We start from the raw sequence: 14363 nt of genomic DNA on the forward strand, positions 1-14363 counted from the left end.
CCCTGCAGGGATTTACCAAGCCTGCAGTGGCTGCTTCAGCTCCAGAGCAGACCTGAATATTGGGAAGAGTGCTGTGGTGCCTTGAACCTTTGCTTCTCACAGCCCTGAACTGGTAATGGGGTAGAGTGGAACAGACACTGCTGTTTGTATGGACCTCTAGCAGAGTGCTGCTGCTCTGGAGTGAAAGAGAGGAAGGCTGAGGATGTGACAGGGCCCTGCACCTAGGGAGGTATAACCCCATGCACCACTACAGGCTGGGGGCTGACCTGCTGGAGAACAGCTCTGCAGAGAGAGACGTGGGGGTCCTGGTGAACAGCAGGTTAGCCATGAGCCAGCAATGTGCCCTTGTGGCCAAGAAGGCCAGCAGTGTCCTGGGGTGCATTCAGAAGATCATTACCAGCAGATCGAGGGAGGTGATCCTCCCACTCTACTCAGCCCTGGTGAGGCCACACCTGGAGTATTGTGTCCAGTTCTGGGCTCCCCAGTACAAGTGGGATGTGGAGCTCCTGGAGTGAGTCCAGTGTTATGAATATGATTTAGAGGAGTGGACCATCTCCCTTATGATGAAAGGTTGAGGGATCTGGACCTGTTTAGTCTGGAGAGGAGAAGGCTGAGAGGGGATCTTACTGATGCATGTAAATATCTTAAGGGATGGTGTCAAGAGGATGGGGCCAGACTGTTTTTGGTGGTGCCCAGTGACAGGATGAGAGGCAATGGGCACAAACTGAAACTGAGGAAGTTCCAACTAAATATGAGAAAACACTTATTTACTGTGAGGGTGGCAGAGCACTCACACAGATTGCCCAGAGAAGTTGTGGAGTCTCCTCCTCTGGAGATATTCAAAATCTGCCTGGATGCCATCCTGTACAACATGCTGTAGGTGCTCCTGCTTGAGTAGGGGGGTTGGACCAGATGATCTCCAGAGGTCCCTTCCAACCTCAACCATTCTGTGATTCTGACACCAGAAGGAGGAGGGGTTGCAAAGGAAGCTTGCTCATAGTCAGTTCAGATGGGCAGTTGTATTTCTGCCAGGCTGGAGCTGCAGTTTCTCCCTAGTGGAGCCTCCTCCCTGGCCCATCAGTTTCTGGCTGAAAGCTGGAGTTAGAAGGGAAGTCTTCTGTCTTCATGGTGTTTGATGTTTCCTCCTATCTCCTTGTGGCCCAAGAAGCATTAGGGGAACGGAGAGAGTCCAAATCAAGAGTCCTTAAAGTTGCACAGTAAGATGTAGCTAGTGCCATGGTGACAGAGTGACAGGGCAATGACTATACAGAAAAAGACACAGAATAAGACCTGTAGAACCTCTCCACTTCTGATAACTTACACAGATGTACACATTCCTTCTCCATGGAAACCAAAATAATACTCTTCTAGAATTTTCTAATAGTCTTTTTCCAACTGATTCTAGCCCACCAAAGTAATGCCAGTGCAGTTCAGCTCTCAAGACAATGTTCCTTAACATTCATAAGAACTTCCTTGTGTAGGACATGTTTACACAGGTCTGCCTTCATTGATTTTCTGTAGAAGTCTGTTTTCCACATGGGTGTCCTGCTGCCTCTTACTCATTGCAGAGCTAGCACTGTAGAATGAGTATTCCTGAAACAATACTGAGAAAAACATTCCTGTTCTATAATTACCTCTAGTGTATTAGCTACCTTGTAATATAAAGCGGAAAATTATTGCCAGTGCTATCAAAAAACTTCCCAAATTGCAAGAGAATCTCACTCAGTCACCCAGTTTCTGCAAAAGGCAGCACAAATTAACAACATCAGAGTATTTGTACGTCTGTACATCTGTTGGTTATTGTTTTTTTTTTTTTTTTTTTTTTTTTCTTCTGAAAAATCTCACAGTTGTTATTAATACTTGAAACCTTACTTTTTTTTTTCTTTTTTCTAGAAATCAAGTCAATACCAATGATCACAAGCCCCTTGAATTCAATATAGTAAGGTGTAAACATAGTGAAAGTTCACAGAACTGAGGAAATAGAGGGTAATATATATCCAGAGGGCTCATTTTAGTGACTTGGGATGCAAAGCAAGATGTGAATAGTAAACTTTACTGGCATGGAAGGGAGCTGGAGATTCCCAAATACATCAGGGTTAAGGTACAGCAGCTCATACATCTCAAGTGACGAGGAAGGAAGGACAAGGTGCTGAAGAGGCAGGAGGGAAAGGAAAGCAAAAGTCAGTACACTGATGTTTTGATAGTAGTCATCCCAGGATAGGTAGTTTTCTTTTGACAGCCTGTCTTCTGTCTGCACTTGCGATGATTTACGTCTCCTGCATGGACATTTCTATCTGTTGTTGTGTTTGAATTTTCACCCCATGGTTGCACCAGCTCCCAGTCATGTGCATATCTCCTTTTTGGGGAATGGAAACATTTTAAAAAGCCTCTATCCTCTCCAGTCTGTGTGACCTTGCATTGAGCAGAGCCAGGCAAACATTCAGAACAAAGTCCAAAAGCAAACCTGAAACCCGCCTTTGGGTTTTGTTATGAACTTGCAACTGATTTTTACCATAAGTTTTATGAGCCTAGACTGAGTTGGACGGGACCTGGGCTGATTTAAGGTTTTACAGGGAACCATTTGATACTCAGAGGCTTAATGTGATTTTGGCTTGAAACAAAGTAATCCTTGGCTGACTTCGGTCATCTGAATCGCATACCCAAGGTGAAATCCAAGGGCTGTGTAAACTTAAGGCAAATTGAACCTGGTGCGCACACACACACACACACACGTGCACAGAAAAGTTATATTTTATCATACATCACTGAATTTTTCATGGGACTGTGGCTGTGTTGAGGAACATCAGGACACGTCTCCTGAAGCCCCACACCAGAGCTAAGCATGCTGGAAAAATATGACTTGTAGGGAATGAAAAATCAAACACTGCCCTTCTATAAACAAACATCTTACTCTCCGTATGTTTGTGGAGTAATAGTGACATCCTGTGGCCAGTTCTGATTCGTCCCAAGCACGGACAGACTGTTTATTCCTGCCAGTGTTAGAGGTGAGGACCTGCTAGAAAGGATGAAGGCAGAGCCTGGGAGGGAAACTTCCATCCTTTCCTTAATCTAGATGTTAAATTCCAAAGGGGAGGAAAGGGTTACGACATGCTTGCTCTCTAGTCATAATCCAAACATTAGGGCCCTTAGCTAATTTAAATGTAAAGTGATTTTAAACATGCTTCCCGAAGCCGAGCTTGGAAATAAATGCCCATGGGAGCTGCTGGGCATGGCAATTGGAAGGGGGAATGGGGAACCTGAGCCTGGCATCCAGCACAAGGAGAGCCCACCAGTGAGGTGGGAGGCAGGGATGTTTGAGACCATCCTCCAGGGCCTTGCGAGATGATCCAAGTAAGCCGAGCATAAAGGTATGGGCAGGAGGTAGCACTGAAATGGAAGAGCGGTTTCATTTCCCAGGCACACTGTATTTCGATGTTAACAGGCACGGCTGTGGCACTGTGGCAGGTTCAGCGAGGGACGGCTCTTTTTTCCTTGCAGTTGGCATGTTCTTGCTCAAGTACGGGGGAAATATACTGCCAGGTGAGCCAGGTACACAGCTTGCCCAGAAAGGGGAAAATTTAAGAGGGAAAAAAAATAGGTGTAGGGCAGCCAATAAATTGCCAATGAAGAGAGAAAACAGGCAAAGACAGCAGCTGGCTGGAGCCCAGCAGAGGAAGCTCAGTGCCTGGGAGACCTTCTTTTTGTGCTACATTATTTCAAAAGCCAAAGAGCCACTGGAGTTCAAGGAGGGAAGAAACTGGACAGCCAAGGTGACTTTGCTTACTGGCAATCTCATTTTTATTACCTAAACTATGGTAACCCTGTGATATGGCAGATATTTTATGTCCTTAGGTGTTGACTGGTATTGTCTGATCTCCTGGGATGCCCTGGACAGAGGGATCCCAGGCCTTAGAGGAAGCCAGAGACACTTGAGCAACACTGTGTGATCTGGGATTATGGCTGAGCTGAGAAGCAGAAGGGAAATATAAAAAGGATAGTGTATATAGACAGAAAATGGTATCCTGTTGTATAGGGAAAAGTAGGAACGGAGAACAGATGAGGTTGTGAAGTTTTTCTAGTGACCACAGCTTCCTCGTGGAATTTGATTGTCTCAAGGTATTTCCTGAATTGCATAGGCTTGTTGTATGGGGTGGAGCTCACACTGTATCTGGTCTTTCAGAGAGAATATTCTGTCTTGCAAATATTTGATTTGCATTTACAGCCTGGAAGGTAGAGATGGATGTATAAAGTCATCCCTTGACACTGGCTTAGGGTTCAAGTACTTGTTTTCTACTGGGGTTACTGGGGAAGGAGACCTATTTTATTAGACTGCTGGCAGAAAAAAAATTATTTAGTGAACATTCAGAGTTTTAGATTACTCTCACAGGAAGGACTGAATTTCCATCGATGGAAACGATTCTTCCATCTTTTTAGAAAACTATAGAAAACCACAAATGTCCTTTTTGTGATATCAGGTACGGATAGAAAAGGACCATTCCCTAAAATGAAGAATAAGCAAAATTTGCACAAAGCTGCATTAGCTACAAGCCAAGCAATGTCCCTGGTGGCTGGCACAGAAAACCCTGGACTGATACGTGGGGCTGTAATTCAGTGTCTCTGAGAAACAGCAGAAAAACCAGAGTGACTGAGGGAAGAGTCAGTGAAGTAAAACAAGACAGATGCAAGAGCACTACTGATGTGGCCCTGAAACAAAACAGCTACCTGGAGAGTTTGAGAGCTGAATGCTGACTAAAAGAAGCCAGGAGCTGTAAAAAGTGAAGCAGGCTCCTGTATTCTGGTTCTCTGCCTGTGTTCTGGGAAGTGAGATTTCATGCATTTCTGTAAAATAAAAGGAACTGTATCAAAGATATTTTCCTGGGCAGCCTGCTCTAGATATCCCTGCTTGAGCAGGGCTTTGGACCACATGACCTCCAGGTGTCGCTTCCAACCTCAACCCTTCTGTGATTCTGTGAAAAATATGAGAACATCTTGATTTTTCTTCCCCTAATGGAAACAACCCACAGGGCCTTGGGTTTGACCAAACTGCTTGTGCAACAACAGCCTTTGCCTGATAGACCAGCAAGGTCTCTGTGCTGAGTGTGTCCTCCACTGCTGACTCAGTGCTCTCCCAACACCTGCCTCTTGTCACTGTGGTGTACAATTCCCAAATCACCTTCCTGTGTATCACACTCTCCCACTTGCTATGCTCTGACATTATCAGTTTTCAGAAGTGGGGCTCTTCAGTTTGATCATTGACTTTCTCCATTGCTCCTTGTGCCCTTTGCTGTAATTCTTTTCTTCTGCATCCACAAACTGCTACTTCTACTGGAGTGGTAAGAGCCAGGACTCCCTTAATCCCACCACCTTTCCAAATCCTGAGGTTTACAGAGGCAGCTTTCAGGAGCTTTTGTGCTAGAAGAAAGTAATGTGTTAAGGTTTAGCCCTCTCATTGTTGAGATTTTGCTTTTGTTTGACTGGAGATATGGCACCTCCCAGAGTTAGAATCAAACATTTGGTTGCAAGGGACAAATGCTTGCACTGGACCTTGTCTGATTATAAACCTGGCCTGTGATAAAAATTACTGCTAAACACATCATAACACAATAGAACTCTATGGATCTGTACAAATATTTACAGGCAAAGCTAACCACTAAAATGTCAGAAGTTTAGCAGGAAAAGAGTGTTAGGGAGAAGTCCCAGAGAATCAGCTTTTCCATTCATTGAGATCCTCACATGGGTTAAATAAATGGAAGATCCTTGTTTGTGAGCTTTGACCTTTTTTTTCCCCTTCTCTCTCCCTCGATTCCCAAAGCTCAAGGTCTGTTATTCTTTTGTGAAAAAGAATGGGTAAATTACTGCCTTTGTAAGCATGTAAGCAAAGGAGAAATCTGATTTCATGAAGCCTGGCAGAGTTTGGAGATTTTCCACAAAGAGACCAGCTTTTCACCTATTTACCTTGTTCTGAAGCCCATTTTTGCTATGACCTTGAGTGCCCAGCACACAACTGCCTCCATGCAAATAAATTCCCCTCCTGGGGCAATACTGGGTAAGAAGTGCACGTGTGACCTATTGTTTTATGTGTCACAGTCCACCTTGCACACAGTCCAAGACTTGAACCAGTTACAACCAACTCTGTGCCTCGGGCTGCCAAGATGCAACTCCACTGGGACACTCTGAAATCTTTGGAAGTCCCTATCCAAGTCCTCTCCTCTGGAAGAACCCTTTTCTTCAAAGTGTCTTTTCTCTTTTTCCTTACTGATTGCTCCCAAATTGTTCTGTGTGCCTCATAGGCAAGGGGATTATGAGGTCTGGGATGCTCACTGTTTTGGAGCAATGGGCAGGGATAACTATTAAGATAACTAATTACCAGCATACCCCCATGTCGGCTTTACCAATACAAGGTGTTAATATCTCCACCTGGTTTATCCATGGAAGCAGGTGGAGCTCTACAAGAAGGAGGTTGTTCTCAGGCACAGTACATTTCTGGACCCCATGAAAGGCTGAGGAGGAGCAGCAAGAGCAGTGTGGTGTGTGTCTAAGTGCTCAGACCACTAGGGAGCTTTCATGAAGCACAGTCACTACACCTGTAACACACACCCGACACTGCGTTCTGTTTCAGATGATTCCTTGCTTCCTGCGTGGCAACTGGAGCACTGGCAAAGTACATGCTAGAGCAAGATGTGAAATCTAGCAATTCTGTTAAGGTTAGAAAAATTCTGGCTGAGCTGCAGCAAGAAAGCAGGTTGTTAAATGCCAGCTGAGGCAGAAGGTTTTGTCTCATTGGAACTCCACTTATTCTATGCTTGAACAGCTCTTGAAGCTGCAGGAGCCTGAGGAAACCTATGTATACAAAAGACAGGCTGAGTAGATATTAAACTGGCATTCGTTTATTGGAATTCATTTTGGCCAGGTTTCCTATTTCTGTCCAGTAATCCTTGTTGGTGGCATGCAGGAGCTAGGACAGATGTTTCTTATGCCTGTATCACTTACCTATAGTCTAATTTGAAAAATTAAAAGGGATACTTTTTCACTAGTATTAAAAAAGGCATTTGGGGAAGTAGAAATTTGGGCACCTTTTCATTATTATTATTTTTGAACCCTGAAATAATGCTGTGTTTGATTTCTATTTCACAGAGGAAAATGAAACCCTGGGACAAATATATCGGTCCCTAGAAGGCAATTCTTGTAAACAAATTAATACAACTCAGGCCTGCCTCCTCTACATTTTGTTCCTTTTCTTGTGCAACCTATTGATTGATTTACCTCAGGGAAGAGATTCCTCTGACTCAGATACTAAGCAAGTTCTTAAGGAAAATATCAGCTTTAAAAAGGAAGCAGAAGAAAGAGCAGCAGTTGCAAAAATTGCTAATCTTTCATTTGCAGGAGCCACTGAACATCTGGATAGTATGAAGCTCCTTTAACCCCCTGAGTGCAGAAAGAATTAGCACCAAAGGGCAGCCCATGCTAATTCAGTGCCATTAAACTTGTATAAGCTAGAAGAATGTGATGTTATACTTCCATAGGACCATATGGATACCACTTTGCACTTTGTATCCATCAGAGGGACGAGCAAAACTAGTTCAGTGCTATACTGTACAGTTTTTAGAAAGACAAAATAGACCCTGTGCAATATTACACAATGTAACATGTCTGTCATATCACATCTTGGAACCAACCTACCCTCTTAATTACATGTGGAAAGCTTGTCTGTTGACACGTAACCTCTGAGCTTCCATGTTCAGAACAGCAGAAGACTAAATATTTCAATTAAAAAATTGGGTTGATTTTTTTTTTTTCCTTTTTGGGGACTCTTATTTTTTATGAACCTAGCATTTTATTCATCCTGATGGCTAGAGTGTAGTATTTTCTTTTTCCTGCTATTGTTGGTTTTTGTTTTGTTTTAAGATGAGTCTTTATCTTATGTCTCCAGCATTAAAATATGACTTTCTGCTAATCTTGCTTTGCTTATCATTCTCATTTGTCCATAACTGAGGGGAAAGAGCAGCACTTCCCTTGGAGCCCCCTTCATAGCTTTCTTGTTATCCTCATTTAATCCCTATTGCAGTTTTCTCTCAATATCATCTTTCTGAATGGTGAAAAGTGAATAGGCTTCACTTTCAAAGTCAACATTAAATGCACTCAACAGTAATAATATGCTTAAAGATGTGCAACTGCTTTAACAAAGACAGAGAAGTTATTTTTATGCCAGTGGTAGATAGGGCAGAAGTGCAAGGTGGTAAAGCTGAGATTTTCAAACTCAGCCCCCCTTGCCAGGGCCTGATGGCTAAGATGCACAACCCTGAGTAGTTCCTTTGCTACAAGACAGTATCAACATCTTCCACTGGAATTATTTTGCCCTTACACAGGTGAGACTTAGATACAAATAATTCCTAGTAACTTACCTTTTAAATGACCTGTAAGATCAGTCAATATGCACTGTAAAACTTCTAATGTACGCTTTCATGCATAAGGAAAATTAAAAAGTATTATAAACCAGAACTGTAAGCACAATAAAACATAATGGAAACACTCTGCTTACAAAGAAAACTACTTCAGACTACATGTAATATACAAAATCCAAGTAATCCTTATCTTTCCCCATTGCTATAGGAAGCGCCCTTGCTGAAACTCTGATCACATAGGGAGAAATCTCTGGATAGCTCTTCAGACACTCAAGGATTGCCAAACCCTAGGTTCTGGAGCTCCCTGGGGCTGGGGGCTTAGGTAAGGACTCCACACTTGGACTGAGCCTCAGGATGTGCTTGTTTTCTCTCCTACAGTGGTGAGTCAGATCAGATCCGATTCGCAGGCTCAGCCTCCCACTGGGCAGTAAAAACACCGCTCGCCTTTTGGGTATAGTTTCCAGCTCCAAAATAAACACTGAGAGCAGCCAAACTGGTCAAAAAACATCTAGAATGAGCACACTGGGTTGCAAGGGGGATGTCATGAGGCTGTCGCTTCAGACAGTGCACCCTGCCGAAACTTCTCACATGACCTTCAGCATACAGACAGGTCTCTGCTCCCGTCAAACCCAGGAGAAATGTTTGTACATTCCAGTTAATTGCAGAGCTTGGCAGAGGAGCAGCAGAAAATGACTGCAAAGTACAAAAACATCACAGAGCTGTAGAGTGGCCTGCAAACGGTGCAAGCTTAGAAGGTCTGTGGTCAATACTTGAGGCCCACTTCAGAAGAAAACCCCAATATTATGCCAAAACTACCCCATAGTATTAAAATAAATGCATAAATAAATATATTAAAAATCCCAACCTGAAGCAGGATGGTGATTTATATATATATATATATATATTTATTATTATTATTCTTTTTTTTTTCGGGGGGGGGGGGGAGGGGAAAGGGAGAAGGGGGTCAGGAAATGAACCTAAAGAATAAACCCTCATTTCTTCCGCTGGATTGTCTGTGTGCATTGTCAGACCTGCCGTACAGCCCTGCCCTCAAAAAGCTGTTTAAGGTAACACATGTTATAGTTGTAGCATGAAAGTTATCTCACAGATCTCAAGGGAAAGATGTATGACTCCTTTGGCAGAGGGACTCTTGAAAGTCATCCCTAACCTTGCAGCTCCTAGGCTACGACTCCTGCCCTGGAGGGCTCCTAGGGCACACTATGCTGTTTTAATGACAGTATCAAGGTGATTGCACTGCAGAAGCCAAATATCTTGTTTTGAACTGTGTTTCTGTCAGATGAGTATCCAGCTGAGATACTCAATCCCACAGGAGCTTATTCCCGATGTAGCTTACAGGTTTTGCTATAAGTGCTCAGTCTTCACTCCTGGTATGCAGAACAGATGCCTTTTTTCCTTTTTATTTATTTATTTATTTGTTTATTTATTTGTGTCCACAGCCTACACAAAACTTAGTGATTTCTTTAACAGCAAAGGAGAGTTGACAAGTAAACCACAACGGGCTTCCTTTTTTTAGTGAATGCTCCATGGACTTAATCAGGCTCTGGGTTTGTCCATAACAAGTTCAATAGTTGCTATTTGCTCTTAGATCCTCAGCTTCATTAAATGTAAAAGTTTCAGCTTTTGCCAGCAGTTAGTCGCATCTAGATCTATAAAGGCTGCTCTGTCTGTCTAAGATGAGACATAAAACTGAGGTCTTGACCATCTGTGGTCATTAAGGATCCCATGGCATGCTTCTAAAGGTGGAGGTGGTAGCTTTAGTCTCAGGACCAAATTTCAGTCTGAGCAACTAACTCTTTCCACCCTCATATTCACCCAGAGCTTTTAATATGAGGTACAGGGTTTCTCTCCAGTGTCCATAATGTAGTCGTGGACTGCTAGCTGGTTGCCACATTCTACCCCAGAAATTACAGCATTCTAACAGTGGATTAAATGAAGTGTACAAGTACACGTGTTCCTGCTGGCCACGCCATGGCACAGACTAAGCCTGGCTCAACACAGTGATGTACACACATAAACACAAACACATAGCCCACTCAGCATTGCAAGGCTTTCATTTCTGCATTCTTACAAAATTATAAATAGGGCGTCTTAGAGACCCCTGGTCAGTGGAGAGACCAATTCCACTGGAAAAGAAAGAGCATTGGCTACAAAGGGAGGGCCATTCCTCCCACATCTGGAAGCTAAAAACTGTGTAAAAGCAGAAAAAATTATCTGCCATTACCTCAGTGAAGTGTTTTTAATTTACTGCCCTGCTATATGCAGAGCATATACATGACAAAAATTAAGAACTACATTTGTCTTAAATGTGCTCTGTGTCCCATAATGCTACATGCTGCAGGTTTAACTTCCTCTCCTAATGTTTTGGTTGACTTTTTTGGACTTCTCCTAAAAAGGGGACTACATTTAATCCTGAGCTACCTGCTATTGCAAACCACTGTACCCATCTGCCTGCTTTGTTTGTCACTGCTGAGGTCCTGTTCTGATCAGAGCTGAGAGATTATACTGCCTGTTTGTTTCAGTAAATATTGCAAATACCCATGCCCTCTCTAATGATTCTTAATCTACAGAGCTTCAGGCATTTTACTTATATATATATCATTCATCTGTGCATGGACCACATCCCTGAAACAGAAAGGAAGCACCTGGAAAAATGTACATCAAAATAGACACTTTATACGAAAATGCGCTTTGAGAGCCCATGTGATCATTTGCCGCTACTTTTCTTTTTGACTCCGAAAGACAGAATGGGAGATGGACTGTTTGTAGGAGAGCATGGAAGAAATCTGGACGTTGCCTAGAAGCACAGCCTTCTCAATAAAAACCTGCTGGAGCAGAGAGGTCAGTGCCTGCTTCTCCGTCTGCTTTTGTGGAGAGTGGAACCCCGGCTCTAACCATTGGAAACAATTTTTCTATAAACTTCAGTCATTCGTAATACAATAACTCTTCACATGGGCTATAAACTTTTGGTTCCCTTCTCTTCCAAGTTGCGAGATCGAAGTAAAACTTGGCAATATTCTGTCTGTTGAAACGAAAGGCCCTAGGTCAGATTCTGATCTCCTGTTGGCCTTACACCTGCGAACTGACTTTGATGGAGTCATTTTTTACTTACTCCAGCATAAGCAATAACAGGATCAGACCCTGCATATGCTTTTTATCTAAAGCTGTGTTCCAGATGTGTTTATGTAAGCTGTTTTCAATAAAATGTGTGCATTTTAAAATGTAAATGGGATTTTCTTTAATTATAACCACATGGGCTTTTATTAAATTTTCATTTTAAAAAGTGCAGATATAGTTGGCCCAGCCACGCCAAAGTGTCACAGAGGGTTTGTCTGACCAATGAAGCACTTACACAGGGAAATGTAAGACTCTTAAAGCTAGGAGAGATGGAAAAAAGTGAGATGGCATCCCCAGGATTCACAGTGTGTGAGTACATCCTTCAGAAAACCATGCCTTCTTGATTTTCCTCCTAGCAGAGTGCCTCAGCCCACATCGGTACTTTCCTCACTCCTTTTTAAGAGGAGCCTTGAGCTGAATAAGACCACAAAACCAGAGAGTTACATGGCTGGATCCTTGCACATTGGGGGCAGAGCTCTGAAACAAACAACCCCCCACCCTTCCGCCCCTGCGCTGCAATACCACACGCTGAGGCTCCGGGAAGGAAAGGTCAGCCTGCTGCTGCCCCCAAACCCGAGAGCAGGTTGTGCAAAACATCAGCGGAGGTGCCTGAGGGGATGAGACCTCCCTGGCTCTCCTGCTTGGCGGTGCCCGTTCCTGGGGGGGGGGGGGGGGGGGGGGATGGAGCATGCCCCACACACGCAGGTCTGCTTCCCAGCCCAGGGTGGGGGCTCGGTTTTTCAGCGACAGAGGAGTAGGGGCAAGTAAAAAAAGTTCTAATGGGTGGATTTTCCATTAAAAAAAAAAAAAAAGATGGATTTGGTAATGAGTAAACGTTTAGGAGAGAGATGTCCATTTTGATGGACTTTTCATGTGATCTTTTTGAAATGTAGCATTTCAGCAAGGTAAAATAAAATTAATTTGAATAAATTCTTTTAATTTCCCATCCACAGCTCCATGAAAGATATTCCTAGTATAATCAACACTTACATTTTTCCTTAGCACATTTAGACATTGCAAAATGGAAGGTTTTCCACTTCTGTTCCATAAGAATTTTTTATTTATTGTTTTTATGTGTGTGCTCTGTCAGTTTGGAACAGTTCTTTCAAAGTACAGAGATATCCTCTGACACTGATTTATTTTTTATTTTTATTTTTTTTTTTTCATCCAAACCTAATAACAATGAGCAGTTCTGTCATGCCTCTGTGCTGTAAGGGAGCTTTCTTCCTTGGATGACTGGGCAACACAGAATGAGCTTCTCTCCTACTATCACCATTATTTCCCCACCCCTTAGTTTCTGTGTTCTGGGCACACTGGATGTTTGACCCATGTCTTCTTCAGAATATGGCTAGCAAGCAGTGGGGAAATTCAGTCATCTCAGCTTGGGGCAAGTTAAAAATTTATTTATTTTTTTTCCTGCATTCAGCTGTTGACAGCTCCTGGGTAATTTTCAGCTGTGTCCCAGTAACATGTTTGAAAGGAAGGATGCCCACATAATACAACTGTGCTGGCCAGAGCTCTCCTATGCTGCCTTGAGAAGGGAAGAGTTTGAGAAAGGGAGAATATGTCTGCTCCTGGAGCGCAGCCTCCTCCACCGCTGGGCCTGGACCTTCCCAGGGCTGCAGTCATGAAGGCTTGGTTTGGCTGCACCGCGATGTGTTATGAAGATGTGAACAATGAGCTAGATGGCTAGGCTGCCCCATCTGCTTTTTTTTTTTTTTTTTTTTTTTTTTCCATTTTGAAATTTAATAAAACCCCATGTGGTTACAATTGAAAAAAAAAATCCATTAATGTTCCCAAAATGATTCATATCTAAAACAAAATGTATATTAACCTCCCATCCCCCATCTCTAGTGAACAATAAGGTATATTTTTCCATTAAATCAATGAAAATCATTAAATGACTTATTACATCACCGACCCAAACCATGCAGTTTTACTTTCTATTTTAATGACTAGCAACTGAAGTTTACATATCAATGGCTTTACATGCATCAGGGAAGAAAGGGTGGAGCATGTGAACAAGGACTCTGAACAGGGATTCCTTCGTATTTTTATATATTTTTAATAGTGGTAGGTGTTTCTGTCTGGAGACCATATGTTCAGTTGTTTTTTTTTAACAATCTGTATGTATATAAAAAAAAAATTATAAATGGTATGGACTGCTAGAGTACAGGCTCCTCTGCAGTTCTGATGAGGTGATCTAGATATGAAGAGTTGTCCAGATGAAAAATCATTTTCCTGCAGGCACATGCTCCACTATTTTGATTCTGTCTGAACAGCATCAATCCCACAAAATCTTGGCATTCTGCAAAAGCCTGAGCAACTGGATGTGCTTTAGGGGAGCAGACCGAGAGTGGAGTTGTCATCAAAGGGTTTAGCAACATTCGTCAGGGTGATGGTATGGGGCAAAAGGCTCGAGGACAACTTAATGAATGGCACCAGCGCTCTGCACACAGAGACATTGAAGCTTTGCAGCAGCAAACAGGATCAGTCCTTCAGCTCCAGAAATTGGACTGCTGAGTGCAGGAGGGGTTCCCTGGGTCTGTTGCCCTACCAGGGCACAATGCATACAGCAGCACGGGTTTGATTTCATCCAGTCTAGACAGTGATTAGTTCGCTGTGGAAACAATACCCCTAGAACAAAATGGCACTCCCAGCTGCTGAAAAAATGAGGCAGCCACCTTTGAAGTCATCCTCAAGCCTGCCTGGTAAGCAGCCTGTCTGGAGTCTCAGTGCATCATCAGGTTCATCTTCCACCCCTCTGGGAGTTGTGTGTCATCACCTCTGCAGTGTGCCTAAGCCCTAAAGAGGGCTCCTGGGCCT

The sequence above is a fragment of the Oxyura jamaicensis genome, chromosome 2, assembly GCF_011077185.1.
Source record: "Oxyura jamaicensis isolate SHBP4307 breed ruddy duck chromosome 2, BPBGC_Ojam_1.0, whole genome shotgun sequence".
NCBI lineage: Eukaryota > Metazoa > Chordata > Aves > Anseriformes > Anatidae > Oxyura > Oxyura jamaicensis.